Genomic DNA, 21,521 nt, shown 5'->3' on the forward strand with positions numbered 1-21,521 from the left:
TGTTTTGCACAAAGGCCAACAGATAGACATTAGAGAATCATAAAGGGTTCCACTGTTGGAATTTTTTTTGAATATTTTATTTAAAATTTTTATCCATACATGTAATAATAACAAAATATAATCATCAAATTTTAATGTCAGTTCCATTATGTATGATGGTATAAAACTCCTAAACCCATCCCCCAGCAAAAAAAATAACCAAATAAAGAAAAAAAAGAAATGATGAGAAAAAAACAAGAAAAGAAACATAGAAACATAGAAGATAGGAGCAGGAGTAGGTCATTTGGCCTTTCGAGCCTGCTCCGCCATTCAATGAGATCATGGCTGATCTTAAAGTTCAGTACCCCGTCCCTGCCTTCTCTCTGTAACCCCTAATTCCCTTATACTGAAGAAATATATCTAATTCCCTCTTAAATATATTCAATGAAACTGCCTCTACTGCTCTCTGTGGCAATGAATTCCACAGATTCACCACCCTCTGGGTAAAGAAATTTCTCCTCATCTTGGTCCTAAATAGTTTGCCTATTATCCTCGAACCATGGCCCCAGGTTCTGGGCTCCCCCACCATTGGAAACATCCCTTCTACATCCATTCTGTCCAGTCCTGCCAGAATTTTATATGTCTCTATGAGATTCCCTCTCAATCTTCTAAACTCCAGCGAGTACAATCCCAATTTGCGCAATCTTTCCTCATAAGTTATTCCTGCCATTCCAGGTATCAGCCTGGTGAATTGCCTTTGCATTCCCTCCATGGCAAGAACATCCTTCCTCAGATAAGGCGACCAAAACTGCACACAATACTCCAGGTGTGGTCTCACCAAGGCTCTGTACAGCTGTAGTAAGGTATCCTTATTCCTATACTCAAACCCTCTTGATATGAAGGCCAACATACCATTTGCCTTTTTAACCGCCTGCTGTACCTGCATCCTCGCCTTCAGTGACTGGTGCACAAGAACCCCCAGGTCTCTCTGCACTTCCCCATCTCCCAATCTATTGCCATTCAAATAGTAATCTGCCCTCCGGTTTGCATTACCAAAGTGGATAACCTCACATTTATCCACATTGTAGTGCATTTGCCATGTATCTGCCCAGTTCCCCAATTTATCCAGATCATACTGGAGCTTCCTGACCCCCCTCTTCAGTGCACAACACCCCTCCTAGCTTAGTGTCGTCTGCAAATTTGGAGATATTACATCCAATCCCCTCATCTAGATCATTAATGTAAATTGTTAACAGCTGGGGGCCCAGTACAGATCCGTGTGGCACCCCACTGGTCACCACCTGCCACTCAGAAAATGAGCCGTTTATCCCAACTCTCTGCCTTCTATCTGCCAGCCAGTTCTCAATCCACATCAATATCTTTCCCCCAATCCCATGAGCCTTGATTTTGCATGTCAGTTGTTTATGTGGGACCTTATCGAAGGCCTTTTGGATGTCTAGGTACACCACATCCACTGGCTCTCCCTCATCTATTTTACCTGTCACCATCTCAAAGAATTCCAATAGATTTGTCAAGCACGATTTTCCTTTTGTAAATCCATGTTGACTCTGTCTGATCCCTTCTCTGCTAGTCATATGCTTCGCTATTACATCCTTAGTAATGGATTCCATCATTTTGCCCACTACTGATGTAAGGCTCACTGGCCTATAATTCCCCGCTTTTTCTCTACCCCCCCCCCCTTTTTAAATAGTGGTGTAACATTAGCTACCCTCCAATCCATGGGTACTGATCCTGAGTCTATCGAGTTCTGGAAAATAATTCTTAAAGCATCTGCTATCTGAATGTCCACTTCCTTAAGTACCCTAGGATGTAAATTATCAGGCCCTTGGGATTTATCGGCCTTCAATCCCTTCAATTTCCCCAAGACTATGTCCTTAGAGATACTGATTTCTTTCAGCTCCTCCCTTGCATTAGTCTCTATGTTTCCCAACATCCTTGGGACATTATTTGTATCCTCTCTTGTGAAAACAGAACTAAAGTAAGAATTTAATTGGTCTGCCATTTCCTTATTCCCCATTATATATTCCCTTGATTCTGACTGCAAGGGACCTACTCTAGATTTCACCAATCTTTTCCTCTTGACATATCTGTATAAAATAACAGTAAGTAAAGAAACCTGATTGCCAAGAAGACACCACCCACCACACAGTTCTAACCACTAATGTTTTTTTCATTCTTCCAAGGAGGTTAACGAAGTTTGCAAAGTTTAGGGAAAATATCTATACCTTAATTCCCATAATTTGTAAATACGGGAACCAAATTTTCAAAACTACATCCTATTTATTTCTCAGAATATAAGTAATCTTCTCAAGGGGAACATAACTATGCATTTCTGCTTTCCATCACTCCATTCCTAGATGAGAGTCCGATTTCCATGTTACTGCTATACATTTTCTTGCTACTGCTAAAGCAATCATTACAATTTTTTTTGATATGTAGATAATTTAAATCTTGGTCTTGTCCCTACAATATTACCTAATTAAAATAACATTGGATTTTGTGGAAATTTAATTCCTGTAACCTGTTCTTAAAAAAAAGTTCCCAAATTTATCCAAAAAGGTCTCATTTTAGAGCAGGACTAAGTAACTGTAAAAAAAATTAAAATAAGTTGTCTATCTCCTGGATACATCTAAAACATTGATCTGATAGAGCTGACTTCAATCTACTTAATTTCTGCGGTCAAAGATATAATTGATGTAGAAAGATATATTGAACTAATCTGTACCTAACATTTATTGTATTTTTCATACTATCTCAGCATATTCCAACTAATTTTGTTCATCAATATTAATATTTAAATCCAACTCCCATCTCTGGACCTATGTTTCACCTGTTTAGGAGTTCCCTTTTGCAATAAAATGTATATGGCTGAAGTAAATTTCTTTACATGTCTATTATGAATCAACATCTCCACACAACTACATTTCATTAATGACATTTTTGGACCAAATTTATCTCTTAAATATGCCCTTAGTTAATAATAACTAAAAAGTGAATTGTTTTCTATTCCATATTTATTTCTTAATTGTTCAAATAACATTAAATTTCCTCCTTCGTAACATTCTTCATGTGCACACGTACACACATACTTACGTACATGCATATACACACACACGGACATTTTAGATAACACAAACCCCCTCATTCTAATGTCAGTGTTTATCTTATTCCAATTATTAATAAAAGTGTTTCCTCATCACCCTATATTAATTTTGCTTGCCATTTATTTATTTATCTATATCTCTAAAACTAAGTCTTCTGATAGTCTCTCTCCTATTTTATCGATTTCTATTTTAATCCATGCTGTCTTCTCTCCTGCTTCAAAAAATGAAGCAAGAAACCTCATTTGAGCTGCTTTATAATAATATTTTTAATTTGGAAGCTTTAGGTCTCCTAATTCAAATTTCCATGTTAATTTATCTAAAGAAACTCTTGACATCTTACCCTTCCAGTGAAACGTTCTTATTTATTTAATTCTTGAAAAAACCTTTGTGGTAACAGTATTGAAAATGTTTGAAAGAGATACTGTACTCTAGGAAATATATTCATTTTAACATCGTTAACTCTGCCAATAAACATTATTGTCAATGCCTTCAACTTATTCAAATCATCTCCAATTTTCTTAATTGAAGGCAAATAATTCAACTTATGTAAATTATTTTATTATCTATCTGTATCCCTAAATATTTTATTTCATTCCCTGACCATTTAAATTGAGTGTCTCTTTGTCACTGAGTATAATCCGCTCTAGTGAGAAGGATAATTTCACTTTTGTCCCAATTTATTTTATAGCCTGATATTTTCCCATATTCCTCCAATCTTAAATATAATTTACATTTTAAACATACTGGTTCTGTCAAATAAATCAAAACATCAGGAGCAAATAAATTAATTTTATATTCTTCTCGATTGACTTTAAATCTTTTAATATCAGTGTTAAATCTGTTCAATTCTGCAAGTTGTTCTATCACTAAGATAAATAAAGTTGGCCAAATGGGCATCCTTCTCTATTAGATCTAATTAATTGAAATAGTGCAGAAACCTCTCCATTTGTTATAACTTTAGATTTAAGTTCATTATAAAGCCATGATCCAATTTGCAAATATCTGTCCCAACCCAAATCTTTCCAAAACCTTTAAAAAAAATGCCATTCTAATCTATCAAATGCCTTTTCTCCATTTAAATCCACTCCCTCACTTAAATCCCCTCTTTTTGTGCCAAATGTATTGTACTAAGTAGTCAGTTACATTATTCGCAGTGTGTTTCTTTTTTACAAACCTGTCTGATCCTTATTTATCAGCTTTGATAAAAATTTCATCAGGTGTTGGAATTTTGAGCAAACAATGAGAAGCTGGTCTCGGAGTCAGGCAGCATCCATGTGGAGAAATGATCAGTCAACATTTTGGGTCTAAAATGGGAAGGGATATTGCCAAATGCATTGAGGGTGGGAAGAAATGGACTTCCCTCATCTTTATTCTCCCTGTCCTAGATGAAGGTCCTAAAGGGCCCTGACCAAAATATTGACTGACCTCTTCTCTCCATGGATACTGCCTGACCTGTTGATCCATCTATATTCTCATAGTATCCTGCAGTTAGACATCAGAAGATGTATCATCCAAATATCATGTTAAGTGTTGGCAACCCTCATCATATATTGCATTTCAAACTCCATTTCTGGCAGGTTTTGAATGAACCAAAATGAGGGACAAGCCACTTTGTCCTTGGTAATCTATCTGTGGCAGATCACCAGAATTTTCTGCAACTCTTAACTGTTCCGGTACACTTACAGTACAGTCATCTACCCATCAATCACCCAGGTATATTCTGTTCACAGAAACAGAACAAATCCAAAATGGCCAATTCAATCCCCATCGACAAAATGAAGGGAAGAGTCATTGAACAGCCCTATGAGGTAACTAATTTAATCAACAATAACTTACTTATTGGATATTCCCAGATTGATCTGCTACAGACCTTAGTACAGCCTTGGTCCAAACATGAACCAAAGAGTAAAATTCCAGAGGTAAGTTAACAGTGTTTAACCTTACCATCAAAGTAGCATTTAACTAAATGTGGCATTAAAGCCTCCTAACAAAATTAAAGTTAATGGTCATTAAGCACTTTAATATTTGGATTTATTCTTTGGACAAAGGAGGGTGATTATAATTGCTGGTGGTTAGTCTCCTGCATCAGGAAATTGCTGAATGCAGCAAGACCTGGGACACGAGGCCCCATAAAAGTGGCAGACAATGACAGTCTCCAACAAAAAAAATCTAACCACTTGTTCATGACATTCAATGGCATCTTCTGGGGTTCCCCCCCCCCCCCCCCCCATCATTGATTCTCTGGTCACCATCGACCAGAAACTAAATTGGACCAACCATATGAAAACTAGGTATGTGTCACGTGACTGGTCTTCTCACAGGCTAGAACCTTCTTATCATCCACCAGGCATGAATCAGGAGTGTGATGGAATATTCTCTACTTGTCTGGCTGAACAGTGCTTCTTCAACCATCAAGAAACAATCCAAGAAAAAGCAACCTACTGGATAATTACATGGAGGGGAGAGGATTAGAGGGGTATGGACCAGGTGCTGGTCAGTGGGACTAGGAGGGTGGGGATTTGTTCCAGCATGGACTAGTAGGGCCAAACTGGCCTGTTCTGTGCTGTATATGGTTATATGATTGGTTCTTCTCTCCACTGCTCTGAGCATTCATTCCCTCTACCATCTGCATCTATTATCTTGACTAGAATCAGGAACAGGAATAGGCATTTGGCCCCTCGAGCATGCTGCTGATCATTGGCTGACTGGCTGTGAATCACTCTTGTGTTCTCACACTATATCTATATCTTTGGCTTGGCTTCGCGGACGAAGATTTATGGAGGGGGTAAAAAGTCCACGTCAGCTGCAGGCTCGTTTGTGGCTGACCAGTCCGATGCGGGACAGGCAGACACGATTGCAGCGGTTGCAAGGGAAAATTGGTTGGTTGGGGTTGGGTGTTGGGTTTTTCCTCCTTTGCCTTTTGTCAGTGAGGTGGGCTCTGCGGTCTTCTTCAAAGGAGGCTGCTGCCCGCCAAACTGTGAGGTGCCAAGATGCACGGTTTGAGGCAAGATCAGCCCACTGGCGGTGGTCAATGTGGCAGGCACCAAGAGATTTCTTTAGGCAGTCCTTGTACCTTTTCTTTGGTGCACCTCTCCTCACATTCCAGTATCCCTTCTTTCTTTGGCTTGGCTTCGCGGACGAAGATTTATGGAGGGGGTAAAAAGTCCACGTCAGCTGCAGGCTCGTTTGTGGCTGACCAGTCCGATGCGGGACAGGCAGACACGGTTGCAGCGGTTGCAGGGGAAAATTGGTGGGTTGGGGTTGGGTTTTTCCTCCTTTGCCTTTTGTCAGTGAGGTCGGGTATAGTGATGATAAACTCCACCTTCCCACTCGTGTCTGGTTATGCTGGGTGGGCCTTGGCTGAATCAGTCCACTAACCTTTGAGCAATTCCTCAGAAATATAGCCAATAAATGTGAGTCTTGTAAAGTTAGCATCACTATCCTCCTTTATAATGACAATTTTAAAAAATTCCAATCTGTAGATCTGATGATTTGATTTTGTTTGTGCACTGAAGCTATCAAATTAACTCAAAGAATTTCCTTTTGTGATTTGCTACGTTTCAAGATCCAATCCTTTAATTTCAGTCCATAAAGCGATACAGTCAATCTTCTCCATCATTCCTGCCTTTGGAAAATCTATTACTGGAGGGGTGGATCCTGGGGAACAAGAGTATCTTGTACCTGGCCAGTTATTGTACCCTTCAGAAAGATTTTGTTATATAGTCAGGATAATGTGAACTATTTTGTAACCATGTAAGAATGCACCCTTCTCACTTTAGTTCAGCACTGTGGGGCATATGTATAGGTGTGTGAACTGTGTCCTGAGATGGTGGAAGGCATCAGTGGGTAGTCTCTTTTGTTATTTGAATCTTGCATCTCTAGTTATTTAAGAAGCCTCCCAAGTAACAGAGACATTACACACTCGCAGTACCAGAGACCCGAGTTCTGTCCTGAGCTTGGATGTTTTTTGTGTTGTGTGTGTATAAACTACCTGTACTCTAGTTGCTTCAGTTTCTTCCCACATATCAAAAAAATGCTGATTTATTGGCTACTCTGGTGAGTGGTGGACTCTCGGGAGAATTTCTGAAAATGTGGGGAATATTTTAAGAAAGATGGGATTGTCTTCAGATGCCCGGGTCGTGTTCAATACACAAACATTCTGAAGGAATTCAGTGGGTTGTTCAGCATCAGTGGAAGATAAAGAGCAATCACGCTTTGAGCCAGAACCCTTCATCCCAACAGAAAGTGGAGATGGCTAGTCCAGTGTGGACAGGGTGGGAGGAGTTGAACAAAGGCCAGTGGGGGATTGGTGAACTGCAAAATGATGAAGGATGATGGCAGAGGCAGATGATGGACAGGTGCCAGACAAATGGAGAGAGGGATGAGAGGAAAACAGCATCAGTTGCAAGCTTAATCATACAGGATGGAACAAGGTGATAATTTTGGCCAGATTAACATAGTGGTGAGTGTAGCAAATGCTATGGGCCCTGGGCTTTCAAGGGCTCCCATGTTTATGTACCATGAATTATGAGAAACGTTTTTTCATCTTTGTGCACTGGCTATGAGATACCACACTGATAGTCTGTGTTAATAGCCCCAATTAAAGGTGATAATTGGCTAAAATCACTAACCTTAAATTTAATCAGGGTTATTAAGACAGACTATCCCCCAGCAGCTCGCGTGGCAGCTCAATGTGGGAGCAATGGCCATCTTGGTTACCCATAATGCCCCACGCAGCTGGAAATGCTCTGCCACTATCAGCACCAGGGAAATGCAGAGTAGTTCCATCTGCATGGGCGATTATGTGTAATGAAGACTGCCATTGATCCTGCATGCTGCCAGTTGTTGATGCCATAAGTTTTGTTTTTAACAGAGAGAGGTTGCGACCACCCCCCCCCCCAAAGTCCCCCTCGGCGAGGAGAGGGGGAGTGTTGTGTCCGGATTGTACCATCGGAGGTCTTAATAAACACTAGAAAGGCTCGTAAGTTTAACAACACATTTCTTAACTCGCGTTCAGCTATTGGGTTGCGTATTGATACAATGTGTCTCACCACGCATGAACCACTCTCAATTGTGATGTGGCTCTTACAGTGTTAGTGTTCATGCTCTAGCATAAAATAGTCTCAGGTTTCCTCAGTATATAACATCTCTCCTTTTAAAACAAAAAATTATTCAAATTTAAAATTTATTAAAAATAAATTAATTCCTGCTTCTTTATCTGTAATTAAGAATTAACTATTCTATTTACACATTTGCAGTTCTATATTCTTTTCAGCAGAATCACACTGGTGATAGGATGTTGCTTCTCCACCTCATAGACCTTGTTGCAACTCTTTGGTTCTGCGGTTCTCCTGCTGCTTGCTGTGCAGTCGTTGTGGTGTTGGTTGGGGTTTCGTCTCATGTTCCCTCACAAGTTGTTGGAATTACAGAAGCTGCTGGTGCTTTTTGTGTCAGACCTGCTGTTGGGCGAATGTGGGTCCTGTTTCGTCTCAGGTGCCTGCCAGATTCTGTCTCAATGATGTACGTCCTTGGCATCTCAGCTTTTCTAACAATTGTTGCTGGACTCCAGGTTTTTATCACTGGCTCTTGAACATGCACATGCTGCCCTGTGAAGAATTCTGGTAATGTTTGTAATAATGTTGATGACTTCCCTCTTGTATGTAGGTCAACTTTCTTCTTATTTCCACTTTATCATCTGGTTGGCAGATTTTGCTTGGCAGGGTTGACTTGTACTTTCTGCCATTCAGAAGTTCTGCTGAGGACTTCATGTTGGCCCTTAAGGGTGTTGCAATGACAGAAGAGCAACGTAGGGGTCTTCCTTTGTCTCTCGACACTTAGTGAGAGTGGGTTTAATTGTCTGTACTTGCCTCTCAATTAATCAATGGCCCTTGGGGTAATATGGTGATGATGTAGTGATGGTGAACCATATTCTGCAAAGTGAGTTGGGTCCCATTGTCACATATCACTTGTTCGGGTATCCCCTGTTCCGTGAAGAGTCCTCGTACTGCAGCAGTGATGGTTGGTGCTCTCAGGTCCTTCACTTTCCTGATGAAGGGGAATTTGGAGTAGTAGCAGGACACAATCAGATACCACTCTTGGTTTTCTGTGAATGGGTCTGCTCCCACAGTGTGCCATGGCCTGGCAGGTATTTTAGTGGAAATCATCTCTTCTTTTAGTTGTGTATTTCTTGCATACTGGACACGTAGCTACAATTTTTTCAATGTCTTTAGTCATGCCTGTCCAGTAAACTGCTGTCTTTGTTCTGAGTTTGCATTTCTCCATTCCCAGAATTTCTTTTTGTATTATCTCTGGTATTATCAGCCGAGACCCTGCCAACAGTGCACCGTTTTCCAGGGATATGTTGTTCCTGACAGACCAATGCTGATATATTGAAGGCTGCACCTGTTTTATCCTTTCTGGCCATCCTTTCACCTGTTGCGAGAGCAGCTGCAGCACCTCGTCCTTTGTGGTTTCTTTAATCAGGTTTAGTTTGTTACTGGTCACACTCACAAGGTTATGTACCTTGATCTCCATGTCTTTTATTTTGTATTTTTTGTTTGGGGTAAGATGTGACAAGGCATTAGCGAGCACCATTTCCTTCCCTGGCCTGTACTTCAAGGTGAAATCATAACATTGGAGCCAGAGGAGTAGCCTCTGTAATCTGGCTGGTGCCTTGCTGAGGTTCTTTTTCTGGATGAGTTCCAGCGGGTGATGATCACTCTCTACCATAAACTGTCTCCCATAGAGGAATTTGTGGAACTTTTCGCATCCATATACGACTGCTAGCAGCTCCCTTTCGATATTGGCATATTGAATCTCTGCTGTTGTCAGGGTTTTTGAGTCAAAGGCTATTGATTTTTCTTTCTGTACCAATGCTCCCCCGAGGCCTCCGATGGAAGCGTCTACTTGTAAAGTGACAGCTTTTTTTCTGATGATGCAATGGTGACCACTGAAACTCCACATCCTCTTTCAGCAACTCTCTGAGGTTGGCTGTGTGGTCTGACGTGTGGGGTGAAGGAACTCATATATTGGACCAGGCCGAGGAAGCTTCTTAATTCCTTTGTCCTTTGGGTGTTCCATTTCAGCAACTGCTGTTACCTTCTCTGGGCTTGGCCTGACCCCATTAGGTGTGTACACCATTCCGAAGAATTGGCACTCCTTCTTCTTCATGATGTGTTTGTCTGCACTGAGTTTGATGCAAGCCCCTCTTGTTCTCTCCATGACCTCGTATAGGTGAAGATTGTGGGTTTTCCATCTCTACCAAAGATCTGGATGTCGTCTGCAATGCTGACAATGCCCTTTCATCCCCGTAGGTCTCCTCTATCTTTTTCTGGAAGACGTCTTGGCTCACCTTTAGGCCAAAAGCTAGGTGCAGGAACTTGTACCGGCCAAATGGAGTATTGAACATTGTGAGCAGTGTCGATTCTTCATCCAGCTTCACATTCTAATATCCATACTTTGCATCTTGTTTGCTAAAGATTTTGGATCCCACTAGTTCAGACGTGATGTCTTCCAGCTTTGGTGTTGGATAGTGACCTCTGTTGATGGCTTGGTTTGTCTTTGGGATCCAGACATATCCTCAGGCAACCATTCAGTTTTTCCTTTATTACAATGGAATTCACCCAGTCAGTTGGCTCAACCACTTTCACTATCACTTGTTTTTCTTCCATTTCTTCGAGCTCCTGCTCTAGCCTTGTTTCATCTCTATTGGCTCCTTTCGTGGAGCATGGATTATTGGTTTGCATTCTGGGTCTATGGTTATGTGGTATTCGAAATTTCCAAAGAACACAACTGTGTCATTGAAGCATTCAGGGTACATGTCCATGAGCTCGGCCTTATTGTGATCGGTGGGCATTGCTCAAGCAGGGTGTTGCTATTGATCCTCTTGGACATTTTCTTCTCCCAGATTTCATTGTTTACAGAGATTAGCTGTAATTCTTGACAACTATTCAGGCCTAGGATCCGTCAGCATCAACCACAAAGAATGTGCATATGATGCTCTTTCCTTTATGTCTGCCTTTTATTTGGACTTTTCCAAGTTGTTTAATCACAGGGCCACCATAGGCTGTGAGCATGACATTTATGGCTTCTAGGGTGCCTTCCTCTGTGTACCTGTTCATCATATTCTCGGGGAACATCTGACGGTACATTCTGAGTGGGAGGACGTTGCTTTGTGATCTAGTGTCCAACTTTATTTTCAAGTTGAATATTGTCGGTTTGTTTCTGATGTTTCTTTTCACTTGGATCTTGGTGTGTAGTTCACTTTTTCCTCCCTTCCCTTTCTTGGATGTCTCATGGAAGAGTATTGTTTTGATATTGAGCGTCAGTGAGTCGGAGTCACCGCTGTTGCTTCCCTCGATGCGGTGTACTTTCCTTCTGTATTCTTGTTTTCTCTCTCTTTTCATGCCAGACCTACACACTTTTCCCCAGTGATTGACCTTCCCACAGGTCCTGCACTTCAAACCATATGCGAGGCATTTCTTGTGGTCATTGAAGGGGTGTATTATTCTGCTGCACTTCCTGCAATTCTCGGATGTCTGCGTCTTTTTCTGCATGCGCTTTATGGCATCGACCCTTCTATCTCTGGGCTGCATGTTGGTCTGCATGAAGACGGATTGCATTTGCCTCCGAGTGGCCTCGAAGGCCCTAGCTGTGTCTACAGCATCTGCTAGTTTCAACCTGTTTTTTCTCATGAGAGCTTTCTGCACTTCAGGATGAGCGCTTCCCCAGATTAGTTGGTCGACTCTTCTTTCCTTGATTTCTTTGAACTTGCATTTTGCTGCAATGTTCTTTAGCTTTGTGAGGAAATTATCTACCGAATCATCAGGCTCTTGTTTTAATCCCTGGAACTCGTGTCGCTTTATTCTATGGTTGGATTTCGGTTCCAGATGAGAGGAAAATTTTTGAAATATCCTTTCTGGTTATTTTTCTTCCTCTTCAGCCATTAAACAGCTATTAAACAGGTCTAGTCCTTGCTCCCCAGTCCTAAGAAGGATGTAACTAATCTTTTCCTCTAGTGTTGCTCCCTTTTTTACATTTTTCCACACTGTGAACCATATCAATCAAAATACATACAAACATTTCCCTCTTAAATATACACAGTGGCATTTTCTCCCCTTCCCCCCCCCCCCTCCAAACCCATTAAACCTTCAACGTATACAATACAATAAAACCATTAAACAATGTCATCACACAATGAAAATAAACAAGAAAATTGTGTCATCTACTTTTACACACTAGATCAAGTCATTTTGTCTTATCAATGGAATACATTTATTCATTTCCATGTACCATTGCTGTACTCTCAGGCTCTCTTCTGATTTCCAGGTTGACATTATATTTTTTTTACTACAGCTAAGGCTATCATAATAAATCTTTTTTGCGCTTCATCCAGTTTGAGGCCTAATTCTTCTTGTATTACTTAGAAGAAAGATCTCTGGATTTTTTGGTATGTTGCTTTTTGTGATTTTATTTAATACCTGATTTAGATCTTCCCAAAACTTTTTCACTTGCTCACATGCCCAAATTGCATGTACTGTTGTTCCCATTTCCTTCTTACAGCGAAAATATCTATTTGATAATGTTGGATCCCATTTTTTAAATTTTTGGGGTGTGATATATAACCTGTGAAACCAATTATACTGCATCTTGCATAACCTTGTGTTTATTATATTCTTCATAGTTCCAGAGCATAACTTTTCCCATATTTCATTTTTTATCTTTATGTTTAAATCTTTTTCCCACTTTTGTTTGGGTTTATAACTTATTTCATCATTTTCCTTCTCTTGCAGCTTGATGTACATACATGTTCATTACAAATCTTTTTATTATCATTGTTTCTGTAATTACACATTCAAAGCTGCTTCCTTCTGGTAATCTCAGTCTGTTTCCCAATTTATCCTTTAAGTAGGCTTTCAGTTGATGATATGCAAACATTGTACCATGAGTTATTCCATATTTGTACTTCATTTGTTCAAATGTTAATAAATTATTTTCCAAAAAACAATTTTCTATTCTTTGATTCCTTTTCTCTCCCATTCTCTAAAGGAAAGGTTATCTATTATAAAAGGGATTAGCTGATTTTGCGTCAATAATAATTTTGGTAGTTGGTAATTTGTTTTTTTTCCCTTTCTAAGTGAATCTTCTTCAATATATTGAGTAAATGATGCAATACTGGAGAGCTTTTATATCGTATCAGCTTTTCATCCCACTTATAAAGTATATGTTCCGGTATCTTCTCCCCTATTTTATCTAGCTCTGTCTTAGTCCAATCTTGTCTGATAAAAATCTGATAAATACCTTAATTGTGCTGCTCTATAATAATTTTTAAAGTTTGGTAACTGCAAACCACCTTGGCTGTACCTCTCTGTTAATTTATCTAATGCTATCTTCAGTTTCCCCCTTTCCATAAAAATTTCCTTATCTCTTTATTTCATTAAAGAATTTCTCTGTTAAGGGAATTGGTAATGATTAAGTATTGTATCCGTGGGAAAACAATGCAATTTTAATGCAATTTACCCTCCCTATCAACGTTAGTGGTAATTCTTTCCAATATTCTAAGTCTTCCTGCAATTTCTTTATTAGTGGCTGATAATTTTGTACAGGTGGCTTAAATTATTATTTACTCTAATACCTAGGTATCGGATTGCTTGTGTTTGCCATTTAAATGGTGATTCTTTTTTAAATTCTGTATAATCGGCATTACTCATTGGCATCGCTTCACTTTTATTTGCGTTGATTTTTTACCCAAATATTTCTCCATATTCCTTCAATTTATTACAAAATTCATTTACTGATACCTCTAGTTCTGTTAGGTATACTATGATGTCATCTGCAAATAAACTGATTTTATACTCCTCCTTTATTTTTATTTTATTTTCTGTTCTTATCAGTTCTGCCAATGGTTCTTTAGCTAAAGCAAACAGTGAGGGAGATAGTGAACATCCCTGCCTAGTTGACCTACTTAATTTAAATCGGTTTGATAAATATCCATTTACTGTTACCTTTGCCAATGGTCCATTAAATAATGCTTTAATCCAATTAAAAGATTTTTCTGATAGATTGAACCTCTGTAGTACTTTGAAAAAATAATTCCATTCTACCCTGTCAAAGGCTTTTTCTGTGTCTAAAGCTACAGCCACTGTTGACTTCTTATTTCCTTGAACTGCATGAATTAGATTAATAAATTTACAGACATTATCCACTGTTCGTCTTTTCTTAATGAATCCAATTTGATCTTGTTTTACTATTTTTGGTACACAGTCGGCCAATCTGTTTGCTAATAATTTTGGTGTAGCTCCCTTGAGGAAATGTTTGAATGCCAGGTTGCACTTCTGCTTGAACTTTTTGAAAGCCTCTATAACGCCGTCTGCTATCCCGTCCATTACTGGGTGTAACGCTGCTGCTGCTGCGGCCATTTTCTTCTCCAGCTCTGGTCATCAGAATGGTGCTTTTTCTTTGTTTTTTTCAATTTTTTTTCTCTATGGTGTGGGTTTCAATCTATCCCACTGATGCCACCATGTTGTGTTGGGATTCTACCATCGGACTGGAATGGCTCATAAGTTTAACAGCACATTTCTTTACTTACATTCAGCTACTGGGTCGCATATTGATACGATGTGTTTCACCGTGCATGCACCACTCTCAAGTGGCTCTTACAATGTTAGTGTTCATGCTCTAGCATAAAATAGTCCCAGGTTTCCTCCGCATATAACAGGGAGTAATTTCAGCGTAGGTGCTTCCCCTTCACCGCACATGCACCAGACATCACTATTTCAGGCCCCTTTAAAATATTTCCTGCAGATCCTGCAATTCCTTAATCTGACACAGGAGACAGACTTCTGGTGCTGGAATCTAATAAAAGAAGATAATGTATGTGGGATCATGATAAACGTTGGGGAAGGACTGATGGAACCAGAACCTGAGGTGAAGAGGGTGGGTGGTGGAGAGGGAAGAGTCCAGTGGGGGAAATGTGGGTGGGATGGAACCAAAGATGGAAGGGATGAGTGGGGAAAGGACAAAAATGGAGTGGGAGGAAGGGGGAATCATGCATTGCTTTTTTGACAAGACCAGCTTTGCTTCTGTGTGCAGGGTTGGCACAAAGTCCTTTTGCTTTCTTGTTTTGCTTACATTTTTCTTTCCATTAGTGTGTCATCACTGTAATGAATGCTCGCTTGACCACAGGTGTGTTGCTCAGGGAGATGGTCAATTTTTTTTTTAACCTCTGGTGTTACATTTTTTTTTACCTTTCAAACACTATCAGAAGTGCCAAGTTTAATGCAGAACCCCCTTCAGATTGCACTTTAATTTTAACTATAATGCCAATCATTCCCAGGCCAGTCTGAAGTTGTTGCTTGACATCAAGGAGAGATGGTAAATGAACCGTTTGTTAATGATCTCAAATGAGGTATGAGATTATGGTCCAATTATTGAAATCCTGTGAAGTCAGACACCTGCTGGAAGACCACAAGGAACAAAAGCTTATTTTGTACATTGTGCCGACAGGGAGAAGGGTTTTTCAGTGAGCACTCTAACAGGTTAATGCTAACATTCATACAGCAGTAGAACAAGAGCACAATTACAGGGTATAGAGTTGAATGGGGAGAAAAAGTCAATTAGTACAAAGCACAGGCAGCAGGAGTGCATTGTTGTCATGTTCATTCAGGCTGCTGGGAAGAAAGAAACTGCCTTTTTTTACCTGTTAGTGTGTGATTTCACACTCTTAAGTCTTCTCCCCAAAGGGAGGGGGGAGGTGAGAATGTACGGTTGATGGAGTTCATGGAGATGTAGGAAATTTATGTGATATTCTGAGCTGCATTCACCACTTCCTGCAACAACATCAGAGGGTAATCTTAAAGTATAGAATCTAAATCCTTGAATGTTTTTTCACGTTAGCCACTCCTCTTCACAACCCTTTGTGGTAAAGAATTTCAATTTCACAACCCTCTGAACTCTCTTATCATTTCTAAATGACCAGCATCTCATTTTAAGATATGGCTTTTATAGTTCTCTCCAGAGTCTATCACGAAGTGAAATTAACTGGTTTAAGTTAACTCGGCAAGAAGTTTTATTAGGACAGAGAACCCAAAGGCTGATGCTTGAGAATGAACTGAGCTGTCCTGCAGTATTATGATTAAAACTAACTGCAGAATTTTTTAGGTTGCGCAAGACGTGCCAATTGAAGTTTCAAGAAGAGAAATTGGATTAATTCCTGATCTTAATGCAGGTAAGTGAGATTAGTGTAGTTAGGTACATTTGTATGGGTGGGGTAGGGGCGGAGAGGGCGTGTTGTAGACGTATTGCTTCTCGCTGTATGGCTCTGGTTTATGTTTCTGATGCCCTAGTGCTGAGCACAAAAGGAATGAGGAAGGAGAAAATATTTAATAGGAAGTATTGAATTGGGTGTGGAATTTGAATAAGAAATACCAGCCCTGATCTGTTTAATTATTTAAATTGAAAACTAGACTGTTCCAACTACCAGGAACAGGAAATGAAATATTTTAGAAGAGGTGAAAATATGGGGTTCTTTATTCTTTTTATGGAATGTAGACATCACTGACAAGGCCAGCACCTTCACTGCCCTTAAAGGTGGTGGTGAGCTATCACCTTGAATCGTTGTAATCTGTGTGGTGAAGGACCACCCAGAGTGTTGAAAGGTAGGGAATTCCAGGATTTAGTCCCAGTAGCATATTGTTGACGGTGCATGACGTGAAAGGAACTTTCTAGGTGGAGACATTCCACACACCTACTGACCTTGTTCTTCCGAGAATGGAGGTAAAAGGTTTGGGAGGTACAATTAGAAAGACCTTGTTAAAATGCTGACGGCAACTGAGCTGTACTAGAAGGAATGTAATGCTAGTATTTCAGCTATTTGTAACTCTGTTAATGCAACTAGCATCTTCCTTAAAGACAGTGGGTTTCAATCACCTCATCTTGCAGTCTCACATTACTGGATGTTCCCAGAGCAAGGTGCTCTTATTCCACTAAGGAATTTAGGTTATTTCTTGCTCACTATTTTGTATCAGTCCATTTAAGTTGAAACATGAGATTGGCCTTTCATGACCTAGATGAAAAGAATGTCTTCACCCAGAGAGTAATAAATCTTTGGAATTTTTTTTTACCGAGGGGAGGATCAGTATTTGAAGGTCAGGATTGCTTGGAGTCGAGGGATTAATTGAGTTAATGCAGAAAAAATGGCATGTGCTAAAAGATCAGCAGTGTTCGTATTGAATGTCAGAGCAGACAAGAAAGGCCAAGCAGCTCATTCCTGATTCCATTTTGTACTTAATTTGGTTTTGCATCAAGAAAGTGATTATATTCGATTACCATTGTGCAAAGACTCGTGGAGTTGAGGTGGTCTTTGGCCTGGTGTGCAAGCATTGACTCTTCTGAAACCAATCAATTTACTCCCATTCCATTCCTTTCTCCCCTTAGCCCCTAATTTTTTTCCTTTTCAAGTGTTTATTCAATTTGCTTTTAAGAGCAATTGTGTTCACAACATCTTGAGAACCTTCCCAGCTGCACCCTTGGGGATACAATCTTTTGGAAAAGACATTAAACTTGGCCTCTATATACTCTCTTAAATAGGTGTAATGGGTACTATGGCATGAATTCATCTAAATCTTTTTATTTATTTAGAGAAACTGCATAGTAACAGGCCCTTCTGGTCCACAAACCCGTTCCAAATACACCAATTAACCTACATTTTTTTGGAAGGTGAGTGGAAAAGTGAGTACATGGGGAAAATCCCTGCAGATCATGGGGAGAATGTATAGACTCCTTACAGTCCGTATCAGAGTCGAACCTTGGTCGCTGATGCTGTAATAGTGTCGCGCTAACTATGCCACCTGTAGTTTAAAATTTAACCTGTAATCTGCAGCAATAAAAACCGATGATTTCATCATTCATTTGGTGCTTGTGAGAGCTTGCCATGCACAAATTGGCCGGTGAAGTTCCTGCATTGCAGCATTGACTGGACTTCAAAGGTATCTCAATCATTGTAAAGCATTTGGGATCATCTGATTTGGTGATGTATTTTGTACAAATGCAAACCCAATTTCTAAAGTAGCCCTAAGTCAGCCAGCTACCATTCTCCCATTTTATAATGAAGAAAAATTGGATTTAAAGCCTACATAAAGAAATGCCTTCAAAATCAGAGCCCACACAAGTTCAGGAACTGTGAAGATTTTATTTTTCTAAATCTGCCTCTGTTTGTATTTGCTGTTTGTCTGTTTAAGGCAGTTTTAACCTTTGTTCTCTTGGCTTCTTATCCCAGAGGTGACCATGCCATTTTATTGCCATTTTACTTTGTGCTGTGATCTTTAAGTATTTGAAAAATAATAACAACAACCCAATCTTTTTCATGTTTCCAGTCCCTGTAATTTTCTGCTTAATGTTTCTGCTTCATTTGCTATTTCAGATGTGACCATCTCTAATTTCATAGTACATTATTGCACATCATCAGGCCTTTCAGCCCATCTAGTCTGTGTGGAACTATTATTCTGCCTAATCCCCTTGATCTGTACCCAGACCATAGCCTTTCATACCTCTCTCATCCATATGCATATCCAAAAAATTCTTAAATGTCAAAATTGAGCCTTTATTACCTTTTCAGATGGCAGCTCCTTCACACTCTCTGCATGGAAAAGTTACACCCTAAAATTCCCCCTAAACAACTCGTCTTTCAACCTTAACCCATGTCCTCTCATTCTTGTCTCATCTAACCTCGGTGAGAAAATCCTCCTAGTAATCTATCCCCCCTCGTAATCTATCCCCCTCGTAATCTATCCCCCTCGTAATCTATCCCCCTCGTAATCTATCCCCCTCGTAATCTATCCCCCCTCGTAATCTATCCCCCCTCGTAATCTATTCCCCCCTCGTAATCTATCCCCCCTCGTAATCTATCCCCCTCGTAATCTATCCCCCTCGTAATCTATCCCCCTCGTAATCTATCCCCCTCGTAATCTATCCCCCTCGTAATCTATCCCCCCTCGTACTCTATCCCCCCTCGTAATCTATCCCCCTCGTAATCTATCCCCCTCGTAATCTACCCCCCTCGTAATCTACCCCCCCTCGTAATCTACCCCCCCTCGTAATCTACCCCCCCTCGTAATATACCCCCCCTCGTAATCTACCCCCCCCTCGTAATCTACCCCCCTCGTAATCTACCCCCCTCGTAATCTACCCCCCTCGTAATCTACCCCCCCTCGTAATCTACCCCCCTCGTAATCTACCCCCCTCGTAATCTACCCCCCTCGTAATCTACCCCCCTCGTAATCTACCCCCCTCGTAATCTACCCCCCCTCGTAATCTACCCCCCTCGTAATCTACCCCCCCTCGTAATCTACCCCCCTCGTAATCTACCCCCCTCGTAATCTACCCCCCTCGTAATCTACCCCCTCGTAATCTACCCCCCTCGTAATCTACCCCCCTCGTAATCTACCCCCCTCGTAATCTACCCCCCTCGTAATCTACCCCCCTCGTAATCTACCCCCCCTCGTAATCTACCCCCCCTCGTAATCTACCCCCCCTCGTAATCTACCCCCCTCGTAATCTATCCCCCCTCGTATTCTATCCCCCCTCGTATTCTATCCCCCCTCGTAATCTATCCCCCCTCGTAATCTATCCCCCCTCGTTATCTATCCCCCCTCGTAATCTATCCCCCCTCGTAATCTATCCCCCTCGTATTCTATCCCCCCTCGTATTCTATCCCCCCTCGTAATCTATCCCCCCTCGTAATCTATCCCCCCTCGTTATCTATCCCCCCTCGTAATCTATCCCCCCTCGTAATCTATCCCCCTCGTAATCTATCCCCCCTCGTAATCTAGTATGCCACTTTCAAATCTCTCCTTATTCTTCTATGATCCAAGGAATAAAGTCCTAACCTGTTTAACCTTTCCCTATAACTCAGCTCCTCAAGTCCAAGCAGCATCCTTGGAAATTGTCTCTGCACTCTTTCATTCTTATTGATATCCTTCTGTCATTAGGATGAGCAAAGTGCCGGATACGGGGCTTTAAGCTCAGGTTCACCACTGGGCAACATAGTCATGCAGCTATGGAGCTTATGGGGGCTCAGAAGGTGGTAAGATCCACAGCCTCTCTGTCTCTGGATGGCACTCTTTTTTTTAAACTTCCCTTGGTTGATTTAATAATGGTGCTGGTTTACTTGGCAACTCTTTATTGGCCTTTATAGGGGAAACAAAGATAAGATTTTTGTGTATCTGGTGTACATGACAATAAATTGATCTTGAATAAATGAATGTCCATGAGTTGGACTTTGAATTTGTGTGCATTTGTTTGTATCTATGGGATATCTATAAGTCAGGCATTTTATAACCTGAAGATAGCCTGTATCATTCCTAAATCTACCACGTCAAACTCCGTAAGAGTTCTCCAAAAGGCAGAGAACTTCTGAACTTTGGGGAACAACACACAATCTGGTGGAGGAGCTCAGCTTGTCTAACAGCATCTGTGGGACCAAAAAATAATTATTAACGGTGTGGGCCAGGACATTTATTTCATCAGGGTTAAGAGTGTGGAGGAAAGGGATCTGGTATAATGAGGACAGAGTGGGAGGTAGAGGATTGGGTCCAGTGGGGAATTGGTGGACCAGGTGAAGGATGATGTTCAGAGACCATTGACAGATGCCAGACAGAGAAGCAAAAGGGTCAACAGGAGGAAAATGAGTCTTAGAGTTGGGGTGCATGGTGGGTTGGGATCAAGGCTAACAGCCATTCTGATAAGGTGACAATTGTGGTATAATGAGAGAAAAGATGGAACCAAAGGTTTTTTTTTGGGGGGGAGGAAAGAGGGGAAGAATTTATGTGGAGAAATGGGGGGAGAAGAGGAAAGATCCAAAATGGTAAGGCGATGATGATGGGTGAGGTATTGGGTTAGAATAGGTGTTAAAGGGGACAAAAATTAGGGGAGAGGTAAGTGAGAAGAAAGGAAGTATAGAACTATAGAAACATTACAGCACAGAAACGGGCCCCTTGGCCCTTAAATCTGTGACAATCCATTTTCTGCATAATCCCATTAATCTGTACCCAGTCTGTGGCTCTCCATACCTCTCTCATCCATGCATCTGTCCAAATTTTTCTTAACTTTTAACTGTAACAACCATAACCCATGTCCTCTGGTTTGTTTCTCACTGACCCTCAGTGGAAAAAGGTTACCTATATTTACTGTCTATACCCCTCATAATTTTAAATACCTCTATCAAATCTCCCCTCATTCTTCTACACTCCAGGGAATAAAGTTTAACCTTTCCCTGTAACTCAGTTCCTAAAATCCAGGCAATATCCTAGTAAATCTTCTCTGCACTCTTTCTATCTTATTGATATCTTTCCTGCAGTTAGGTGACCAAAAAGGCACACAATACTCCAAATTTGGACTCACCAATGTTTTATACAACTTTAA

At 40.6% G+C, this 21,521-nt stretch overlaps 1 protein-coding gene across 13 annotated transcripts in view; it reads left to right on the plus strand.

Annotated features, from left to right (window-relative positions):
• Window positions 1-21,521, plus strand: part of pip5k1ba (phosphatidylinositol-4-phosphate 5-kinase, type I, beta a) — a 200,238-nt gene that overhangs the window by 47,044 nt on the left and 131,673 nt on the right. For 9 of the 13 annotated variants that reach the window (XM_069922227.1, XM_069922219.1, XM_069922100.1 and 6 more), the window contains one exon: window positions 16,263-16,329. The exons of the other annotated variants lie outside the window; for them this stretch is intronic. The gene's annotated coding sequence lies outside the window, so the exon portion shown is untranslated. The remainder of the gene's footprint in view (window positions 1-16,262; window positions 16,330-21,521) is intronic. 13 annotated transcript variants of the gene reach the window in all.

Source organism: Narcine bancroftii, chromosome 1, assembly GCF_036971445.1.
Source record: "Narcine bancroftii isolate sNarBan1 chromosome 1, sNarBan1.hap1, whole genome shotgun sequence".
Taxonomy (NCBI): domain Eukaryota; kingdom Metazoa; phylum Chordata; class Chondrichthyes; order Torpediniformes; family Narcinidae; genus Narcine; species Narcine bancroftii.